Raw genomic sequence first — 22,110 nt, forward strand, 5'->3', positions numbered from 1 at the left:
GCATATTGTGAAAGGGGCATTACTGTGTGGGGCATATTGTTTAAAGGGCATTACTGTGTGGGGCATATTGTGTAAGGGTAATTACTGTGTGGGGCATATTGTGTAAGGGACATTACTGTGTGGGGCATATTGTGCAAGGGTAATTACTGTGTGGGGCATATTGTATAATGGGTATTACTGTGGGGCATAATATGGTGAAAGGGGTATTATTGTGTGGGGCTTATTGTGTAAGGGACATTACCGTGTGGGGCATATTGTTTAAATAGGATTTTAATTACCTGAATGGTAAATCCTTTTCTCATAGTCCGTAGATGATGCTGGGGTCCATATTAGTACAATGGGGTATAGACGGGTCCACCAGGAGCCATTGGCACTTTAAGAGTTTAATAATGTGGGCTGGCTCCTCCCTCTATGCCCCTCCTACCAGACTCAGTCTAGAAACTGTGCCCGAGGAGATGACATACTTCAAGAGAAGGAATTACAGATAGTGGCGAGATTTATACCAGCTCACACAACAAGCAAATCCGGCAACATGCCGCAACAACTCAGCAACAGCTGAAACAGTAAATAACGCAGAACTTACCTAGGAACCAGGCTGTACTGAACAACAAAAAAACAAAGCAGGAAAACGCAGCGCTGGGCTGGCGCCCAGCAACCTCTACGGACTACGAGAAAAGGATTTACCGTTCATGTAATTAAAATCCTATTTTCTCTTACGTCCTAGAGGATGCTGGGGTCCATATTAGTACCATGGGGATTATTATTATTATTATTACATTTTATTTATAAGGCGCCACATGTGTTTCGCAGCGCCGTACAGAGGACAGTACAGGGGACAAAACATTGCATTACAGTAAATAAATAACAGAAATAGAGTACAGGTAACAGAGCACCACACATTCTCAAGACATAGTACAGCTAAGATGTAAGTATTGAGGGAGTGATCATCGTACTACTAGAGGCTGGTGGCCATAGATGGAGATGAGCCTTTACTAGCAGGATAAAGATGGTCGTTGAGTAGGGGAGAGCTGTGAGTGAAATGTGTTGAGACGAGGGCTTAGATAACAAGAGGAAAGAGGGCCCTGCTCTGAAGAGCTAACAATCTATTGGGGAGGGGCGACAGACAGATGACAAGAGGTGCAGGCAAGTGGGAGGTAGCCTGATGGCAGTATGCAAGCAAAGCTGAGATGTTCACGGCATGAGGCAAGGGGTGGAGGCGTGGCTTCAGCTCTGGGTTATGCATTAGAAGGGTACGCTTTGATGAATAGGTGGGTTTTTAGTGCCCGTTTGAAGCTTTGCAAGGTTGGGGAGAGTCTAATGGAGCGGGGGAGTGCGTTCCACTGAAGGGGTGCAGCACGGGCAAAATCCTGAACTCGTGCATGGGAAGCAGCGACCAGGGCGGTGGAGAAGCGACGGTCATTAGTCGACCGTAGGGGGCTGGAGGGAGTATAAAGGGAAAGGAGGTTGGAGATGTAGGGAGCAGTGTGTTAGGGTCTCCTGCTCTGTGCTGCCACGTCGTCATGGCAACCGGGAGACAAGTGCTAGCGGAGTAACCTGAGCATAGCTGATACTCTGGTTCGGGTCTTTTGCTGTGCAGTGGTTACAGGCTCTGTGCACGGCAGGGGATCCGGTGCTGGTTTTTGTGCTCACAGTCTGTGAGGTCTGAGTGGGGCGTGGACAGCACCTGCTATATAAACCCTCTTCTCAGGTTAGGCAGATGCTGCTGAATCTTTGTTGGTTAGTCAGTTCCTGAAAGTTAGCTAGTACTGTGTAACTTTGGATTTGTTTGTTGCTTACTGCAAATAGGCCTTGGGATTTGGTACTACACTCTGCCAATCCAGACCTAGCAGTAAGACTGGAGTCAGTCGTTTAACCTGCTGGGGTTCTTTTGCTACTCTGTGAACCTAGCAAGTTTGCGGCTGTATTCTCAGACTTGCCTGCCAAAATCCTTTCTCACTGTGCAAGGTGTTCAGGTGTCAGTTTAGTGGCAGTAAGCTGAACCAGTGCACTGCAAGTGAGGACTAGGATTGTGGAGACTCTCCTTGTGTCTATTATTCCATCTCTGACCAAGGAGTTTACTGCCACTCCCGTTGGTAACCCTTTAGGGTTTTGCTGTTGCCCTTAGCAACAGCATTTCAGGTTCTCTAAATCACAACATCTCGCTTCTTTCCATCTGAGCATTCCTAATACTAGGGAGACACCCAGTTTCTTAGCCTTTAGGCTTCTCTGTTCACTTTGTGTTTATTTTGTTACCCTATCACCTTCTGTGTACGTAATGTCATATTCCCCAGTCTGTCTGTGAGTTCATTTGTTTTGCATCCCTCTTCGTTCAGACACCAGTACATTCCTGCTGGCACTGGTGTGCATAACATATTCAGCAGCCTAATACTCCTGTTGAAATTTTGTGGGAATATGGAGCATACCCCTCAAAATACTTTGCAACAGGTGGTCGATCAGGTGCAGGTCCTGACTCGACAATTTAATGATTTGTCCATTAAAATGCACACCTCGCAGGCCGCTGGCGGAGCTCCCGCAGCAGCAGTACCTTCAGGGGTTAAGGAGCCGAAAGTAAATCTCCCGGATCGTTTTTCTGGAGATCGCTCGCAGTTCTTTTGTTTCAAGGAGAGCTGCAAGCTATATTTCCAGCTTAGGCCTCAGTCTTCTGGGTCGGAGATTCAGCGGGTGGGCATAGTGATTTCCTTGCTACAAGGAGACCCACAAGTCTGGGCATATGTGTTGCAGCCTGACTGTCCGTCGCTTAAAAGTGTTGATGCTTTTTTTACGGCACTGGGCATGTTGTATGATGACCCTGACAAGACGGCCTCAGCCGAGGCTCAGATTTCGATCCTTAAGCAAGGGCGAAGGCCAGTTGAGGTTTATTGTACGGAGTTTCGGAGGTTGGCCCATGATACCCAGTGGAATGACCCAGCCCTGAGACACCAGTACCGAAGAGGTCTTTCTAACCAGATAAAAGACCAACTGGTACAATATCCCTTGCCTGATAGCTTGGATCAGCTCATGCAGTTATCCATCCGGGTGGCTAGACGGCTAAGAGAGCGTAGGCTTGAAAGGGAGACCGAGGTTTCCTTCTTTCCCAAGGGAACCTCAGACTCTGAGGAATTTTCCGAGGAGCCTATGCAGATTGGGGCTACCCGCCTCTCCTCGCGTGAGAAGACGCGGAGGAGACAGCAGGGGTTGTGTTTGTACTGTGGGAATAAAGGTCATGTGGTAGTATCATGCCCAGAAAAGCCGGAAAACTTCAGGGCCTGAGGGTGATGGGAAATATCCTGTCAGGCCAGAAGTCAGAATTTCCCAAGAAGACATCATTCCGGTGACCTTGAAGATCCTCGGTCAAACTGTCAAGACTGAGGCCTTTGTGGACAGTGGGGCTGACGGGGTTTTTATGGACCGCCAATTTGCCCTGAAACACTCTGTTCCCTTAGTACCCTTGGCATCGGAAATTGAGATTTGTGGGTTAAACGGGGAACCATTATCCCAGGGTAAAATTACCTCTTGCACTAGCCAGATTTCTTTGTTTATTGGAGCCACACACTCTGAAAAATTGTCCTTTTATGTGACTGTCTGTACTTTTGCCCCATTGGTGTTGGGGTTACCCTGGTTAAGGGCCCACAATCCTCAATTTGACTGGGTCTCTGGGGAGATTCTTAGTTGGGGTACTGATTGTTTCAGGAGTTGCTTGAGCCTTCCAGTCAGGCTTTCGCAGCTAAGTTTGCCAGGATTGCCAGGATGTTATGCAGATTTTGCGGACGTGTTCTCCAAAAAAGTTGCAGAGGTACTACCTCCCCATCGCCCCTATGACTGTGCAATTGATTTGTTGCCGAATGCTAAGCTTCCCAAGAGCAGGTTGTACTCCCTGTCACGTCCTGAGACTCAGGCTATGGCAGAGTACATTCAGGAGAACTTGGCTAAGGGATTTATCAGACCTTCACAGTCTCCAGTTGGGTCGGGGTTCTTCTTCGTGGGTAAAAAAGACGGTTCGTTGCGACCCTGCATCGACTTCAGGGAATTGAACCGTATCACGATTAAAAACTCATACCCACTGCCTCTCATTTCGGTCTTGTTTGACCAGCTTCGTACTGCCACCATTTTTTCTAAGATTGACCTACGCGGTGCGTACAATCTAATCCGAATAAGAGAGGGGGATGAATGGAAGACTGCCTTTAATACCCACTCAGGGCATTATGAATATTTGGTGATGCCTTTTGGGCTCTGTAATGCCCCGGCAGTCTTCCAGGACTTCATGAACGATGTGCTCAGGGAATATTTGGATAGATTCTTAGTTGTATACTTAGATGACATCCTAATCTTCTCCCATTACCTGGAGGAACATCGGAAGCATGTACGCTTAGTCCTCCAGAAACTCAGAGACCACCGGCTTGGGGCGAAGCTGGAGAAGTGCGAATTTGAAGTTCAGCAAATCGCATTTCTAGGATATATTATCTCCCCAGAAGGTTTCCAAATGGAGGGTTCCAAGGTACAGGCAGTCCTGGATTGGGTGCAGCCCACTAGTTTGAAGGCGCTTCAGCGTTTTCTGGGCTTTGCAAATTTTTATAGACGATTTATCGCTGGATTTTCGTCTATAGTGGCGCCCTTGGTGGCACTCACTAAGAAAGGGGCGGATGTTGCTCACTGGTCTTGTGAGGCCAAAGCGTCTTTTGCCCGTCTCAAAAGGGCATTTGTCTCGGCCAAGGTGCTGCGACACCCAGATCCAGAGCGTCCTTTTGTGGTGGAGGTGGATGCCTCTGAGATGGGTATTGGGGCAGTGCTCTCTCAGATGGGGGTGTCTGATAATCGCTTTCATCCCTGTGCTTACTTTTCCCGTAAATTTTCGCCTGCCGAGATGAATTATGACGTGGGTAACCGGGAATTGTTGGCTATTAAGGATGCACTCGAGGAGTGGAGACACTGGCTTGAGGGGGCTAAGTTTGTGGTCTCAATTCTCACCGACCATAAGAATTTGGCATATTTAGAGTCAGCGAAGCGCCTCAATGCCAGGCAGGCACGATGGGCTTTGTTTTTTGCTCGCTTTAATTTTTTGATAACATATCGCCCTGGGTCAAAAAACATCAAGGCTGATGCGCTCTCGCGGAGTTTTGCTCCAATCCAGGAGACCACCGAGGAGCCATTGCCCATTGTGTCCCCATCATGTATTAAAGTGGGCATTACCCAGGACCTCTTGTCATTAGTCCTTAGAGCACAGGAGCAGGCTCCTCCAGACCTTCCGGTAGGTCTTTTGTTTGTGCCTCCTAGGTTAAGACAGCGAGTGTTCCTGGAATTCCATGCCAAGAAGTCGGCAGGTCACCCAGGTATTGCCAGAACTCGGGAGTTGCTATCTAGGACGGTGTGGTGGCCCTCGGTGGCTAGGGATGTGGATCAGTGGGTTCGGGCATGTGACATCTGTGCCCGAAATAAGACTCCTAGAGGGGTTCCTGTTGGCCTATTACATCCACTCTCTATTCCATCTAAGCCATGGACCCACATTTCAATGGATTTTGTGGTGGACTTGCCCAAATCCTCGGGGATGACAGCCATCTGGGTTGTCGTTGACAGGTTTTCGAAGATGGCGCACTTCGTTCCACTGGTTGGGCTGCCATCGTCCAGACGCCTGTCTGAATTATTTATGCTGCATGTTGTGCGTCTCCACGGGTTGCCACTTGATGTGGTCACTGACCGCGGATCCCAGTTTGTGGCCAAATTCTGGAGGGCATTTTGTTCCGATCTCCAGATTTCTGTCAGCTTGTCGTCAGGCTACCATCCGCAGTCTAATGGGCAGACTGAAAGGGTGAACCAGTCCTTGGAGCAGTTCCTCAGGTGTTATGTCTCCAAGTGTCAGACTGACTGGGTTGCTCATCTGTCCATGGCGGAGTTTGCCTATAACAACGCGGCTCACTCTGCTACAGGGATCTCTCCCTTCCTTTGTGTGTATGGGCATCATCCTAAGGCCAATTCTTTTGACCCCTGGACTCCACGCCTGGTGGTTCCTCTGTGGTTTCGGTCCTTAGAGGTATTTGGAGGAAAGTGAAGAAAGCCCTTGTGTCTGTGTCATTAGTGACCAAAAGGGTTTTTTTTTTTTAAACAATAGTTTTTTTTATTTTATTTTTTTATACACAAACAAGCCAGATACATCGGCACATGAGGAATCCAATCCACGCAGGGGTTGACTGAAATGAATGACAGGCATATATATGTCGGTAGTTTATCAGTACAACAGTTTATGTATTTGTCTTAATCATGTCCTCCTGGATCCGGCTTTAAACAGATATTGACTAACAGTTAAAGAAAAGAAGATAGATTAGGACATAAAGGAAGACAACACAGAGAGACACATAGGGGTTAACAAAGACAAGGGTCAAGTTCCTCTAGTGGGAACGTCCCATATACAGCAGACCAGGTATCGCTTAGCTGATTATAAAGTGTGCCTAGTTTATAACAATATTACTTAGTTATCCTCAGATTGTGGGGAATGCAGGTTTGTCGGGGTCTACGGGGGAAGTATCAACCATAGGCATCCCTTTCTTCTCTCGGAAGTCTTTCCACTTCAACCAAGAACTCAACACAGAGGATGATGAGGTTGAAGAGTTCACTCCAGCTGATTCGAACAAAAAGTGTTTATGCGTGCTAGCGACTATGGATTGAATAGTGGGTAAGTTTGCTGTTTTCCAATGCTGTCCTATTGCAGCCTTGGTCGAAATAAGAACGTGGCCGGCAATATATCTATCACATGGTAAAAGGTCAGGTGATGTATAATGGAATAACGCAAACATAGGGTTCTTAGGTATCTCCCTCCCCAATATCTCCCGGAGAAGGGCAAATACTTCGGTCCACAGCGGTCTCACAGCAAGGCATTCCCAAAAGATATGTAAAATGTTGCCCACCTGGCCACAATTCCTCCAGCACATCCTGGAGACCGAGGGCCACATGATATGTAGCCTCTGCGGAGTGAAGTACGCCCTTTGACACAGTTTAAAATACATTTCAGAGTGTTGAAGACACTTCGAGATTTTAAAGCATTTTGAAAAAATACAATCCCATTCCTCCTCCCGCAGGTCAACAGAGAGATCCCTTTCCCACTTTAACTGCGAGGGAGTCTTTCCTTGTTTGGAAAGGAGAATTATGTAGTGATACCATTTAGATATCCCACCTCCATGTCCTGGGGTGGACAGTCTGAGGCGAAGGGAGGCCGGAAGAGGAGTGGGAGCTACCCCCTCCCTCCAGCAGGATTGCAACCAGTGTCGTATCTGAAGGTATTTAAAAAAGTCTTGCCTCTGAATACCTGTTTGACTTACTAACCTAGAGAAGGGCACCAGAGCTCCCTCCAGGTATAGATCCCCTAAGTGTTCGACCCCAGCCTTGATCCAAGCCTCCAATCCAAGATTGGGTATGAGACTTGCAAAAGTCCTAGTTTGCAATTCCGCTGAGGGGAGTAGGATCATCGGATCTAGCGCCGCTATCGCATGCCAAGCTTTCAAAGTGCATCTAACCGATTCCCCTGGGCCCAACTGTTTAGGAACACCCTGAGAAGGCACCAAAAATAGGTCTCTCAAATCAGTTATTCCCAAAAAGGATCGTTCTATCACAACCCATGGTTTGGGGCTGTGTATATTGAACCAATCTCGAGCCTGGCTAAGAAGGCAAGCGGAGTGATATGCTTCCAAATTGGGATAAGCCACTCCACCCAGCGTCTTAGGCAGTACCAGAACTTGTCTAGATATGCGGGGTCTAGACCCCTTCCAAATGTACTGGGAGAAGATCGAATTAACTCTGGCTAGAAGAGGCCTGGGGAAGGTGCGAGGTATAGCTCTGAACAAATACAGGAGTTTGGGGAGTAAGATCATCTTGGTCGCATTAATTCGACCTAACCAGGATATTTCATGGAGGGACCACTCCTTTATTAAGTGTTCGAAGGCGGAGAAGAGGGGTAAATAGTTGCATTCATATAGATCCCTATCTAGTGAGAGGTGAATTCCTAAATATTTAATGGATCTGACCTGCCAAGCGTATCTATATTGATCTTTAAGTCGAGTCACAGTACGTGGTGGTATGTGGAGCGGGAGGGCTTCCGTTTTGGTTGTGTTCAATTTATAATATGAAATTCTGGAATACCATTCCAGAATTGTGTGGAGTGCAGTTAGTGAAGTTTCTGGGTGTGTTAAACATAACAAAATGTCGTCAGCAAATAGGCTGATCTTGTGAGTCATACCTCCTATCTCTGGGCCTGATATATTCGGATCAGATCTAATAAGCTCGGCCAACGGTTCAATGGCTAAAGCAAAAATGAGAGGCGACATGGGGCAGCCCTGTCTAGTTCCGTTAGTGATTTTAAAATTCTTTGATAAGCATCCATTAACAAACACCCTTGCAGAGGGGGCAGAATACAGGGCGAAGATGGAGTCCAAGAACCTTCCAGCCAGCCCAAATTTGTTTAGAACAGCTCTCAGATATCTCCAGTGGAGTCTGTCAAATGCCTTTTCGGCGTCGAGTGAGATTATAAGAAGGGCCTTTTTATTCAGATCGCAGTGTTCTAATATGTTAAACACCCTGCGAGTATTGTCCGGCGCCTGCCTTCCCGGGACAAATCCCACCTGATCAGCAGCTATAAGGGAAGGGAGTAGGGGGGAAAGGCGGTTAGCTACCAGCCTTGCGAAGAGCTTAATGTCTGTGTTCAACAAAGCTATAGGACGGTAATTTTGCACCGCCGTGGGGGGCTTGCCTGGTTTTGGGATAGCAACTATCTGTGCCTCTAGCATTTCTCTGGGGAGCTCCCCCACGTCCAATGCCTCATTGAAAACAGACAGTAGTAAAGGGGCTAGTTCATTCTTATATGCTTTATAAAAATTGGAGGGGAAGCCATCAGGGCCGGGGACCTTGTCCCTCTGTAGCGCCGTGATAGCCTCATCAAGCTCATCCGCAGTCCAGGGGGAGCCCAGGGACTGGCAGGTCGCCGGATCCAACCCTGGCAGGGAAATCTCCTTCAGGAACAACTGGATATCAACCTCTCCGGGCTGCGGGGTATTCGGATCGGACCTTAAATTATAGAGTTGGGAGTAGTACTCTGCAAAGGTGTTTGCAATGTCATAGGGGTCAGACACCCTAGAACCTGTCGCAGAACATACATAATGTATCCTAGTTCTAGCTCGTCTGTTCTGCAGTTTCCTAGCCAGTAGGCGTCCCGCTTTATTACCGAGTACGTAGAACCTCTGGTTCAGTCTAGCAATGTTTCGCTGTACCTCTCTAAGTGAGAATAGGTTTACTTTTTCCCGGGCTGTTAACAGTAGTTTATAAGTGGCTTTGTTTAAAGGGTCTGCTTTATGTAATAATTCCAGTCTAGTAGCCTCTGTATCTGCAAGCAGGCGTTCCGCCCGTTGTGAGCGTTTAATTCTGGCGGCAGTCTGGATGACCGAGCCTCGAATCACCGCTTTAAGAGAACACCAATTGTTAAAGATCGAGGTGTCCTCTGATTTGTTGGTATCGAGGTATCATTGTATGGCTTTGCGAGTTGTAAGAAGCGCATCAGGGTTATTTAGAAAGAGTCTTCCCAATCTCCAGGGCCCTGGAGGGGTTCCACCCTTCCCCAACTCCCAGTTTACTTCTACCGGGGAGTGATCAGACCAAGTCATAGGTAGGATTTTAATTTCCCGTATGTTCATTAAATTCTCCTTATGTGTCAAAGCGAGGTCTATCCTAGAGTATGAAGAGTGAACATGTGAATAGAAGTAGTCCCGATCTGTGGGGTGCTTAGTTCTCCATACGTCATACAAATCGAACTCTCCTAACACCTGGCGGAGGTTGGGCCCTCCGTCACGTGTACTTTGATTCCCCCTCAAGGTGCCTCTATTAGGGTTAGATCTGTCTAATAAAGGGTCTACTACTAGATTGAAATCCCCCAGTATTATAGTTGCCCCCTTATTGTGTTTTTGTATCAGGGAACAAAGTCTCCTGCAGAAGCTGAGCTGACCCGAATTCGGGGCATAGCATGACACTAAGGTGACCAATGTGTTTTCCAATTGTCCTATTAATATGAGATATCTGCCCTCAGGGTCCTTTATTTGGGATTCAAGAGTAAACGAGCAATGCATGGAAAAGAGTATCGCTACCCCCGCTTTTTTTGTAGGGAACCGGTTGTCGTAAAATTTTGGGGGATCCGCTTTCCTAAAGTGGGTTTCTTGAACCGCAACCACATTCGCCTTCATTTTATGGAAGGAGGACAATGCCAATTTGCGTTTTTGTGGGGAGTTTAATCCCTTAACATTTAGTGAAACTAACCTGACCATATCTGGAACGTGAGGTAAAGTTTCAACCGCTGAATCAGATAGCTAGGAACAATTCCCTGGGGAAGACAAGACACATGAGGGGGACAAACAGGGGAAGACAAGAGAGAAATGCAGAAGAGAGAAAGGAAACAGGTCCCATAAAGATATGGGGCCACAGTAAGGCGCCACAACTTCCAGTGCCTCACCATTTGAAAGAGGGGTTGGTGGCCAACCCCCCTGCAACCTAACAACTGTAAATTATAAAACTCTATGTATATACGCCCATACGGCCTACTACACCTATAACCGGGGGGTACAGGGCCAGAGAAATCTACAGTACATCACTGATTATTGAGAATTAGTGCATTTATCTTAGCGAATATGAATTAAGTGAGAAAAAGAAACTAAAACATGTAGATTACAAACATTATGTGTCTCATTCGTAAACTCACGCTCAGATGTAATAGGTATCGGCCAATAATAGTCAAACATACTTGCAGTGACCGGATTAAACCTTAATCTAAATGAGACAGTCTTTGTAGTTGAATCAATGTTCTGAGACTCCAATCCCGTCAGAGGTAGTAGTAATAGGTAAGTGTAAATATGATGCCTCTACTTCTCAGCTATCGACCAGTCCTGCTGGATCCGATGATCAGGGGAACTGGGATTGCGTTCTTCCCCCAGGTTCCATTTACGTAACAGCTTCATACCTTCATCGAGAGACGCAACCGCTATGGTTGAGCCATCTCTGGAGATTAACAGGCGTGTGGGGAATCCCCATCTGTAGAGTATGCCTGCCTTCCGAAGAGCAGCAGTAATCGGTTGAAGAGAACGTCTTTTGCTGAGGGTGTACTGCGACAGGTCTCCATATAATTGAAGGTTACCCAAGGCATCCGCTGTATCAGAGGAGGGTCTGACCGCCTTCAACAGAGCTTCCTTTATATGATAAAAGTGGACCCTCATCAATACATCTCTGGTTGCACCCTCTGGAGCACCCCGGGCCTTCGGGATTCTGTGTATACGGTCTAGCAGGAGATCTGAGGAACTGGCAGAAGGCAACAGTTTTTTGAATATCTCCAGGGTGTAATCGTGGAGACTGCTGTTCGAGATCGAGTCGGGGACCCCTCTGAGTTTCAAATTATTCCTGCGCGAGCGGTCCTCCAAATCCGCCACTTTATCCCGCAGAAAGTTCACTTCACCCTCCAAGGTGTCATGAGAGTCTATCAATGTGTTATGGGAGCTAACTACTTCGCTCATCTTCGTTTCCAGCTGACCTGTCCTGTCCCCCAGATCATCAATAGAGTTCTGGCAGGTTTTCAACATTGTTCTGAACTCAGATGTTACGTCGTCTTTGAACTGATGTAGCAAGAGTTTCATACTTCCCACTGTCAGCGCCTCACTGTCCTCGAGGTGTATCGCTGGGGAAGCTTCCCTGGCAGGGGACTTAGAGATCGAGGGAGGAGACCGCATGAGTTGAGGAGATGGGCCTACTGCCGCAGCCCCAGCCTCTGAAGGTTTGTTTCGGAACGGAGATGGCTTAAAGAAGGGAACTTGTTTAATCTGCTTGGAGGGTTTATGCTTCTTTGGAGGCATGGCTTCAGGTATCACAGAAAAGTACGTAATTCGGTACCTGAGGAGTATCGGCCCCTTCACGTCAATAGGGTCACGGCTCGTGTGGGTATGTATCAGCTAAAACGGTTGCGGGGAGGTATTAGGAGAACATCTCAAGTGAAAGATCACATCTCAGCGCAGCACAAACAGGGCCCTTGCCCAGGTACACTCATCCCTTCAACTGTTTGCTCCTGTACAGGGGTAAGCAGCCGTGGATTCAGCCCCTTGGGCTCAGATATCTAGATAGAAACTGCGATATTAGGGTGCTCTCAGGTACTCAGCTTTGTATGAAGAGGTCCAGCAGTCTCACAGCCGTGATTCTCTGCTGAACAGGGTATCCCAGCGTCCCCCCACACCTCCTCAGAGTATTAATGGATCTCAACGCTGCAGGGATGTCTGTCAGGTGCGTGCAGATGGCGGGCCACCGAGTTTAAATGTATAGTGCGGGCTTCGGAAAGAGGGGTCCAGCCGGACACGTAGCTCACCTCTCCCAGAGCACCGGGCTTCAAGACACCCGTTCTGCGCGTCCGTGTGTTGTTCTGCGGAATTAAGATGGCCGCCGCTTCCGGAGCTCTGGGCCGTCCGCCCTCCGGTCCTCCGCTTCGGTCGCCGCTCTCCTTTCCCCCACAGCGCGCCCAGACCCAGTCGCCCGGGGAGGGTGTCCCGTCCCGGAGTCCTAGGCGCGGGCAGCAATGAGACCGCCGCACTCCTCGGCGCTCCGCTCGGCCTCGGGCTTGTCTTCCGAAATTGAGGCCCCGGCTTCAGTGTGGTGCTAGGCCGCAATCCGCGGGAGCCAGAAAACCGGCTCCCCGATTCCACAGCACTAGACCACTGCTGAGGGGGCTACTCACAGTCACAGGGGCTTACTGTGGAGCGGTTTAACTGAGCAGAGGGCAGATTAAATAGGCTTTAAATTAATATTACAGAGGAGCTCCCTGATCGTGCTTCCTCCTCGTTCAGGCTCCAGGCCACGCCCCCCAAAAGGGTTTTTGATAAGCGGAAAAGACCCTGCAGCTTCAAATTAGGAGACTTCGTCTGGTTGTCTACCAAGAATTTGAAGTTGAGACAGCCATCTCATAAGTTAGGCCCCCGGTTCATCGGTCCTTATAAGATCACTAGGGTTATCAATCCGGTGGCATTTCAGTTAGATCTACCCCGTTCTTTGGGTATCAATAAAACATTTCATTGTTCCCTTTTAAAACGGGTGATTAGTAATCCTTCTTCCAGTGGAAGACCTTCCCCTCTTCTGATACGTGGCCAGAGGGAGTTTGTTGTTGAAAGGATTCTTGACTCCAAGATGGTTCTGGGTCGGCTGTCATTTTTGGTGCACTGGAAGGGGTATGGCCCGGAGGAGCGGTTGTGGGTGCGCAGTTGTGATCTTCATGCCCCCAGACTGTTACGCTCTTTCTTCTCGCAGTTCCCCGATAAACCCGGTGGTAGGGGTTCTTTGATCCCTCGTCAGAGGGGGGTACTGTTAGGGTCTCCTGCTCTGTGCTGCCACGTCGTCATGGCAACCGGGAGACAAGTGCTAGCGGAGTAACCTGAGCATAGCTGATACTCCGGTTCGGGTCTTTTGCTGTGCAGTGGTTATAGGCTCTGTGCACGGCAGGGGATCCGGTGCTGGTTTTTGTGCTCACAGTCTGTGAGGTCTGAGTGGGGCGTGGACAGCACCTGCTATATAAACCCTCTTCTCAGGTTAAGCAGATGCTGCTGAATTTTTGTTGGTTAGTCAGGTCCTGAAAGTTAGCTAGTACTGTGTAACTTTGTATTTGTTTGTTGCTTACTGCAAATAGGCCTTGGGATTTGGTACTACACTCTGCCAATCCAGACCTAGCAGTAAGACTGGAGTCAGTCGTTTAACCTGCTGGGGTTCTTTTGCTACTCTGTGAACCTAGCAAGTTTGCGGCTGTATTCTCAGACTTGCCTGCCAAAATCCTTTCTCACTGTGCAAGGTGTTCAGGTGTCCGTTTAGTGGCAGTAAGCTGAACCAGTGCACTGCAAGTGAGGACTAGGATTGTGGAGACTCTCCTTGTGTCTATTATTCCATCTCTGACCAAGGAGTTTACTGCCACACCCGTTGGTAACCCTGTAGGGTTTTGCTGTTGCCCTTAGCAACAGCATTTCGGGTTCTCTACGTATTAAATCCAACATCTCGCTTCTTTCCATCTGAGCATTCCTAATACTAGGGAGACACCCAGTTTCTTAGCCTTTGGGCTTCTCTGTTCACTTTGTGTTTATTTTGTTACCCTATCACCTTCTGTGTATGTAATGTCATATTCCCCAGTCTGTCTGTGAGTTCATTTGTTTTGCATCCCTCTCCGTTCAGACACCAGTACATTCCTGTTGGCACTGGTGTGCATAACACAGTGGAATTAGAGATGGCCTTGTATGCGAGGGTGAGGAGTTTGAAGAGGATTCTGTAGGGGAATGGGAGCCAGTGTAGATTTTGTTGAAGGGGAGTGGCAGATGTGGTGCGGCGGGAGAGGAAGATAAGCCTAGCTGCGGAGTTCAGGACAGATTGGAGGGGAGCAAGATGGGAGCAAGCGAGGCCAGTGAGGAGGACATTGCAGTAGTCAAGTCGTGAGATGACCAGTGAGTGGATGATGAGTTTAGTTGCACTCTGGGAGAGATATGGCCTGATACGAGCAATGTTGCGTAGCTGGAAATGACAGGATTGTGCCAGAGCTTGGATGTGGGGTGCAAAGGAGAGGGAGGAGTCAAGAGTGACGCCCAGGCAGCGGAGTTGGGGAACGGGGGAGATGGTGGTGTTGTCAACAATGATGGAGATATTGGTCGGGGGTGTTGCTCTGGATGGGGGGAAGATGATGAGTTCCGTTTTGTCCATGTTGAGCTTTAGAGAGCGTTCAGACATCCAGGAGGAGATTGCAGAGAGGCAGCTGGAAACCTGAGAGAGGACAGAGGGGGACAGATCAGGAGATGAGAGGTAGAGTTGTGTGTCATCAGCATAGAGGTGGTATTGAAGGCCAAATGAGTTAATGAGCGCACCCAGGGAAGAGGTATACAGGGAGAACAGAAGGGGTCCAAGGACAGAACCCTGAGGGACACCAACAGGAAGGATGGAAGGGTGTGAGGTGGTGCTTGAGGCAGACACAGAGAAGGAGCGGTTAGTGAGGTAAGAAGAAAACCAGTCAAGGACAGTGCTAGAGAGGCCAGCGTTTTGGAGTGTGCTGAGGAGGAGAGGATGATCTACGGTGTCAAAGGCAGCAGAGAGGTCCAGAAGGATGAGCAGAGAGAAGTGGCCCCTGGATTTGGCCGAAAGCAGGTCATTGGTGACTTTCACCAGGGCAGTCTCAGTTAAGTGGAGTGGGCGAAAGCCAGATTGTAGTGGATCGAGGATGGAGTTGTCAGAGAGGTAGCTTGTGAGACGGCTGTAGACTAGTCGTTCAAGTAATTTGGAGGCGAAAGGGAGAAGAGAGATGGGGCGGTAGTTAGTGGGTGATGAGGGGTCGAGGTGTACCAAAGCTCCCAGTATGGGAGGGAGAGCGCGGAGGTTCCTGCAACACTGCTTGACCAAACTTGAGGTCATCAGAGGTCAAAGTATCGAACTTGTAAAACTTGGCAAACGTGTTCGACCCAGACCAAGTAGCAGCTTGGCAAAGTTGTACAGCCGAGACACCCCGGGCAGCCGCCCAGGAAGAGCCCACTTTACGAGTAGAATGGGCCTTTACAGATTTTGGACACGGCAATCCTGCCGTAGAATATGCATGCTGGATGGTGAACCTGATCCAGCATGAAATCGACTGCTTAGAAGCAGGACACCCTATTTTCTTGGGATCATAGCGGACAAACAAGGAGTCAGTCTTTCGATGACGAGCTGTCATCTTCAAAGCCCTCACAACATCCAAGGCCTTTGAAGCAATTGAGGAGTCAGTAGCCACTTGCACCACAATAGGCTGGTTGATATGGAAAGCCCATACCATCTTGGGCAGGAACTGTGGACGAGTCTTAAGTTCCGCCCTATCTTCATGGAAGATCAGATAGAGACTCTTCCAGGATAAAGCCCCCAATTCTGACATGCGTCGAGCAGAAGCTAAAGCCAACAAAGTGACCACCTTCCACGTGAGAAACTTGATATCAGCCTCCAGCAGAGGCTCAAACCAAGCAGATTGTATGAACTGCAGCACCACGTCCAGATCCCAGGGAGCCGTCGGCGCCCCAAAGGGAGGCTGGATGTGCAGAACCCCTTTCAATAAGGTCTGAACCTCAGGGAGAACAGCCAATTGTTTTTGGAAGAAGATGGACAAAGCAGAGATTTGAACCTTGATGGAGCCAAATCTCAGACCCATATCCACACCTGCTTGCAGGAAAAGGAGCAAACGTCCAAGTTGAAACTCCACCGCAGGAAATTTCTTGGATTCACACCAAGAAACATATTTTTCCCCCAAATACGATGGTAATGTTTAGACGTTACCCCCTTTCTAGCCTGTATCAGGGTAGGAATAACCTCACTCGGGAAACCTTTCCGAGCTAAGATCTGGCGTTCAACTGCCATGCCGTCAAACGTAGCCGTGGTAAGTCTTGATAAGCGAATGGCCCCTGCAGTAGCAGATGCTCCCGAAGAGGTAAGGGCCTTGGATCCTCTAACAGAAGATCCAGCAGATCCGCGTACCAAGCCCTCCTTGGCCAGTCAAGAGCAATGAGCATTGCCAGAACCTTTGTTCTTCTCACCAGCTGAAGAACCCTTGGTATCAGAGGAAGTGGAGGGAACACATACACTGACTTGAACACCCACGGTGTCACCAGTGCGTCCACCGCCGCTGCCTGTGGGTCTCTTGACCTGGAACAGTACCTCCCCAGCTTCTTGTTGAGGTGGGAGGCCATCATGTCTATGTGAGGAACCCCACCACCAACCGGTTACCTCCTCGAACACCTCCGGGTGGAGGCCCCACTCTCCCGGATGGAGATCGTGGCGGCTGAGGAAGTCTGCTTCCCAGTTGTCTACTCCCGGAATGAAGATTGCCGACATCGCCACCGCGCGTCTTTCTGCCCAGAGGAGGATTCTTGACACCTCTGACATGGCAGCCCTGCTCTTCGTTCCGCCTTGTCGGTTTAGGAAGGCCACCGTGGTCACGTTGTCCGACTGCACCTGAACAGCCCAATCCTGTAGAAGGTGTGCTGCTTGCAGAAGGGCGTTGTACACGGCCCTTAGCTCCAGGATGTTTATTGGGAGAAGGGATTCTTGATTCGACCACCTTCCCTGAAATGTTTTCCCCAGAGCGACTGCTCCCCAACCTCTTAGACTTGCATCTGTGGTTAAAAGGATCCAGTTTTGAATTCCGAACCTTCGGCCTTCCATAAGGTGCGGAAGTTGTAGCCACCAGAGGAGTGAAATCCTGGCCTTCGTAGACAGGCGTATCCTCTTGTGCATGTGTAGGTGAGAGCCCGACCACTGGTCCAATAGGTCCAGCTGAAAAGGTCGAGCATGAAACCTGCCGTACTGCAGAGCCTCGTAGGCGGCAACCATCTTTCCCAGAAGACGGATGCATTGATGAACTGATACCCGGGTAGGTTTTAAGACATCCCGGACCATTGCTTGAATCACCAATGCCTTCTCCACCGAGAGAAAAACACCCTGCACTTCCGTGTCGAGGATCATTCCCAGGAAAGACAGCCTCCTTGTCGGCTCCAGATGAGACTTTGGAAGGCTCAGGATCCAACCGTGCTTCCTGAACAGCTGTGTCGTGAGCGCGATGGATCGCAACAACCTCTCCCTGGACGACGCCTTGATCAGGAGATCGTCCAGATATGGAATTATGATCATCCCTTGCTTGCGGAGTAGAACCATCATCTCTGCCATTACCTTGGTGAAGATCCTCGGTGCTGTGGAGAGGCCAAATGGCAGCGCCTGAAACGGATAGTGATCATCCAACAGTGCAAACCGGAGATATGCCTGATGCGGCGACCAAATGGGAATGTGGAGGTAAGCATCCTTGATGTCTAGCGACACCAGGAACTCCCCCTCCGTCAGTCCTGAGATGACAGCTCTCAGAGATTCCATCTTGAATTTGAACTCCCTGAGATAAGGGTTCAAAGACTTTAAGTTTAGAATAGGCCGTACCGAACCATCCGGTTTTGGTACCACAAAAAGGTTCGAATAATAACCCTTGTTCCACTGCTGAGGTGGAACTGGAACAATGACCTCTGACACCATCAATTTTCTGATGGCCTCCAGAAGAATTGTTCTGTCCGCCAGCAGAGCTGGCAAGCCTGACTTGAAGAAACAGTGAGGTGGAGGATCTCGAAACTCCAGTCTGTACCCCCTGGACACTATATCCAGGACCCAGGGGTCCACGCCCGACGACACCCAGACATGGCTGAACTGACGGAGTCTTGCCCCCACCTGACCTTCCTCCAGGCCTAGCTGTCCACCGTCATGCGGAGGACTTAGGGGTATCAGAAGCGGGCTTCTGGGCTTGGGAGCCTGCGGGAGCAGGTTTCTTTCCCTTGGCACGACCAGCTCTGAAGAAGGTGTTTGAAGGCTTGTTCTTTCTAGACCTCGCGGCCTGAAAGGACTGTGATGTGGCTAGTGTAAAAGGAGTCTTCGTAGCCGGTGCAGCTGAGGGGAAAAAAGGAGACTTACCCGCGGTAGCTGTGGCAATCCACGCATCCAGCGCCTCCCCAAAGAGAGCCCGACCCTTGTACGGTAGGCCCTCCACACACTTCCTGGATTCCGCGTCTGCAGACCAGTTGCGCAGCCAGAGACCTCTGCGAGCCGAGACGGACATGGAGGAGATCCCCGCAGCCATGGAAACCAGGTCCTTCATGGAATCCACCAGGAACCCTGCAGAATCCTGAATATTTTGTAAAAATAAATCAATGTCACCTTTGTCCAGCGTAGTCGATTCCTCCTGCAGAGTGATCGACCACCTGGCAATAGCTTTAGCAATCCAAGCACAGGCTATGGTAGGCCGCAATATAGCCCCTGAAGCCGTGTAAATGGATTTTAGCGTAGCATCCACCTAGCGATCTGCCGGGTCCTTTAAAGTGGTAGATCCCGGGCCCGGTAATATCACCTGCTTGGACAGCCTGGATACAGAGGCGTCGACTATCGGCGGGGACTCCCATCTCTTCCTATCTTCTTCTGGGAAGGGAAAAGCCACCAGGGAATCTGGAATTTCTTTTCTGGAGTTTCCCATTCCTTTTCAAAGATAGCGGCCTGTAGCCGCCCTCTTCACTGTCCCCCCGCTTGCAAGGGGGGACAGTGACTCACTCGCCACTCTTCAGCTCCTGAGAGGGTGGCGGCTGGCTGCCGGGGCGGGCGTTCCCCTGCGGCGGGGCGCGATCAGACCCCTCTGGAGCCAGCGTCCAGTCAGCGGGAGCAGTGGCTCAAGACCCCGCGGGGCGGACACTGCTCCCCCAGTCCCACGCTGCAGGGAGGCTGTCGCCAACAGCCTCCCTGTAAAATAAAAAAACCTGAAAAGGAAGAAAAAAATAAGATTTTACTCACTGGTAAATCTATTTCTCGTAGTCCGTAGTGGATGCTGGGACTCCGTAAGGACCATGGGGAATAGCGGCTCCGCAGGAGACTGGGCACAACTAAAGAAAGCTTTAGGACTACCTGGTGTGCACTGGCTCCTCCCTCTATGACCCTCCTCCAGACCTCAGTTAGGATACTGTGCCCGGAAGAGCTGACACAATAAGGAAGGATTTTGAATCCTGGGTAAGACTCATACCAGCCACACCAATCACACCGTATAACTCGTGATACTATACCCAGTTAACAGTTTGAAATATAACTGAGCCTCTCAACAGATGGCTCAACAATAACCCTTAGTTAGGCAATAACTACATACAAGTATTGCAGACAATCCGCACTTGGGATGGGCGCCCAGCATCCACTACGGACTACGAGAAATAGATTTACCGGTGAGTAAAATCTTATTTTCTCTGACGTCCTAAGTGGATGCTGGGACTCCGTAAGGACCATGGGGATTATACCAAAGCTCCCAAACGGGCGGGAGAGTGCGGATGACTCTGCAGCACCGAATGAGCAAACTCTAGGTCCTTCTCAGCCAGGGTATCAAACTTGTAGAATTTTGCAAATGTGTTTGACTCCGACCAAGTAGCTGCTCGGCAAAGTTGTAAAGCCGAGACCCCTCGGGCAGCCGCCCAAGAAGAGCCCACCTTCCTCGTGGAATGGGCTTTCACTGATCTAGGATGCGGCAGTCCAGCCGCAGAATGTGCAAGCTGAATCGTACTACAGATCCAGCGAGCAATAGTCTGCTTTGAAGCAGGAGCACCCAGCTTGTTGGGTGCATACAGGATAAATAGCGAGTCAGTTTTCCTGACACCAGCTGTCCTGGAAACATAAATTTTCAGGGCCCTGACTACGTCCAACAACTTGGAATCCTCCAAGTCTTTAGTAGCCGCAGGCACCACAATAGGTTGGTTCAAATGAAAGGCTGATACCACGTTAGGGAGAAACTGGGGACGAGTCCTCAATTCTGCCCTATCCATATGGAAAATCAGATAAGGGCTTTTACATGACAAAGCCGCCAATTCTGACACACGCCTGGCCGAAGCCAAGGCCAACAGCATGACCACTTTCCACGTGAGATATTTTAATTCCACGGTTTTAAGTGGCTCAAACCAATGTGACTTTAGGAAATCCAACACCACGTTGAGATCCCAAGGTGCCACTGGAGGCACAAAAGGGGGCTGAATATGCAGCACTCCCTTAACAAATGTCTGAACTTCAGGTAGGGAAGCCAGTTCTTTCTGGAAGAAAATCGATAGAGCCGAAATCTGGACCTTAATGGAACCCAATTTTAGGCCCATAGTCACCCCTGACTGTAGAAAGTGCAGAAAACGGCCCAGCTGAAATTCCTCCGTTGGGGCCTTCCTGGCCTCACACCACGCAACATATTTTCGCCATATGCGGTGATAATGGTTTGCGGTCACTTCTTTCCTAGCTTTAATCAGCGTAGGGATGACTTCCTCCGGAATGCCCTTTTCCTTCAGGATCTGGCGTTCAACCGCCATGCCGTCAAACGGAGCCGCGGTAAGTCTTGGAACAGACAGGGCCCCTGCTGCAGCAGGTCCCGTCTGAGCGGCAGAGGCCATGGGTCCTCTGAGATCATTTCTTAAAGTTCCGGGTACCAAGCTCTTCTTGGCCAATCCGGAACAATGAGTATAGTTCTTACTCCTCTTTTCCGTATTATCCTCAATACCTTGGGTATGAGAGGAAGAGGAGGGAACACATAAACCGACTGGAACACCCACGGTGTCACTAGAGCGTCCACAGCTATTGCCTGAGGGTCTCTCGACCTGGCGCAATATCTTTCTAGCTTTTTGTTTAGGCGGGACGCCATCATGTCCACCTGTGGCCGTTCCCAACGGTTTACAATCAGCTGGAAGACTTCTGGATGAAGTCCCCACTCTCCCGGGTGTAGGTCGTGTCTGCTGAGAAGATCTGCTTCCCAGTTGTCAACTCCCGGAATGAACACTGCTGACAGTGCTACCACGTGATTTTCCGCCCATCGGAGAATCCTTGTGGCTTCTGCCATCGCCATCCTGCTTCTTGTGCCGCCCTGTCGGTTTACATGGGCGACTGCCGTGATGTTGTCTGACTGGATCAGTACCGGCTGGAATTGAAGCAGGGGTCTTGCCTGACTTAGGGCATTGTAAATGGCCCTCAGTTCCAGAATATTTATGTGTAGGGAAGTTTCCTGACTTGACCATAGTCCTTGGAAGTTTCTTCCCTGTGTGACTGCCCCCCAGCCTCGAAGGCTGGCATCCGTGGTCACCAGGACCCAGTCCTGTATGCCGAATCTGCGGCCCTCTTGAAGATGAGCACTCTGCAGCCACCACAGCAGAGACACCCTGGTCCTTGGAGACAGGGTTATCAGCCGATGCATCTGAAGATGCGATCCGGACCACTTGTCCAACAGGTCCCACTGAAAAGTCCTTGCATGGAACCTGCCGAATGGAATTGCTTCGTAGGAAGCTACCATTTTTCCCAGGACTCGCGTGCAGTGATGCACCGACACCTGTTTTGGTTTCAGGAGGCCTCTGACTAGAGATGACAGCTCCTTGACTTTCTCCTCCGGGAGAAACACTTTTTTCTGTTCTGTGTCCAGAACCATCCCCAGGAACAGTAGACGTGTCGTAGGGACCAGCTGTGACTTTGGAATATTTAGAATCCAACCGTGCTGTTGTAGCACCTCCCGAGATAGTGCTACCCCGACCAACAACTGCTCCCTGGACC

Source organism: Pseudophryne corroboree, chromosome 7 (genome assembly GCF_028390025.1).
Source record: "Pseudophryne corroboree isolate aPseCor3 chromosome 7, aPseCor3.hap2, whole genome shotgun sequence".
Lineage (NCBI taxonomy): Eukaryota > Metazoa > Chordata > Amphibia > Anura > Myobatrachidae > Pseudophryne > Pseudophryne corroboree.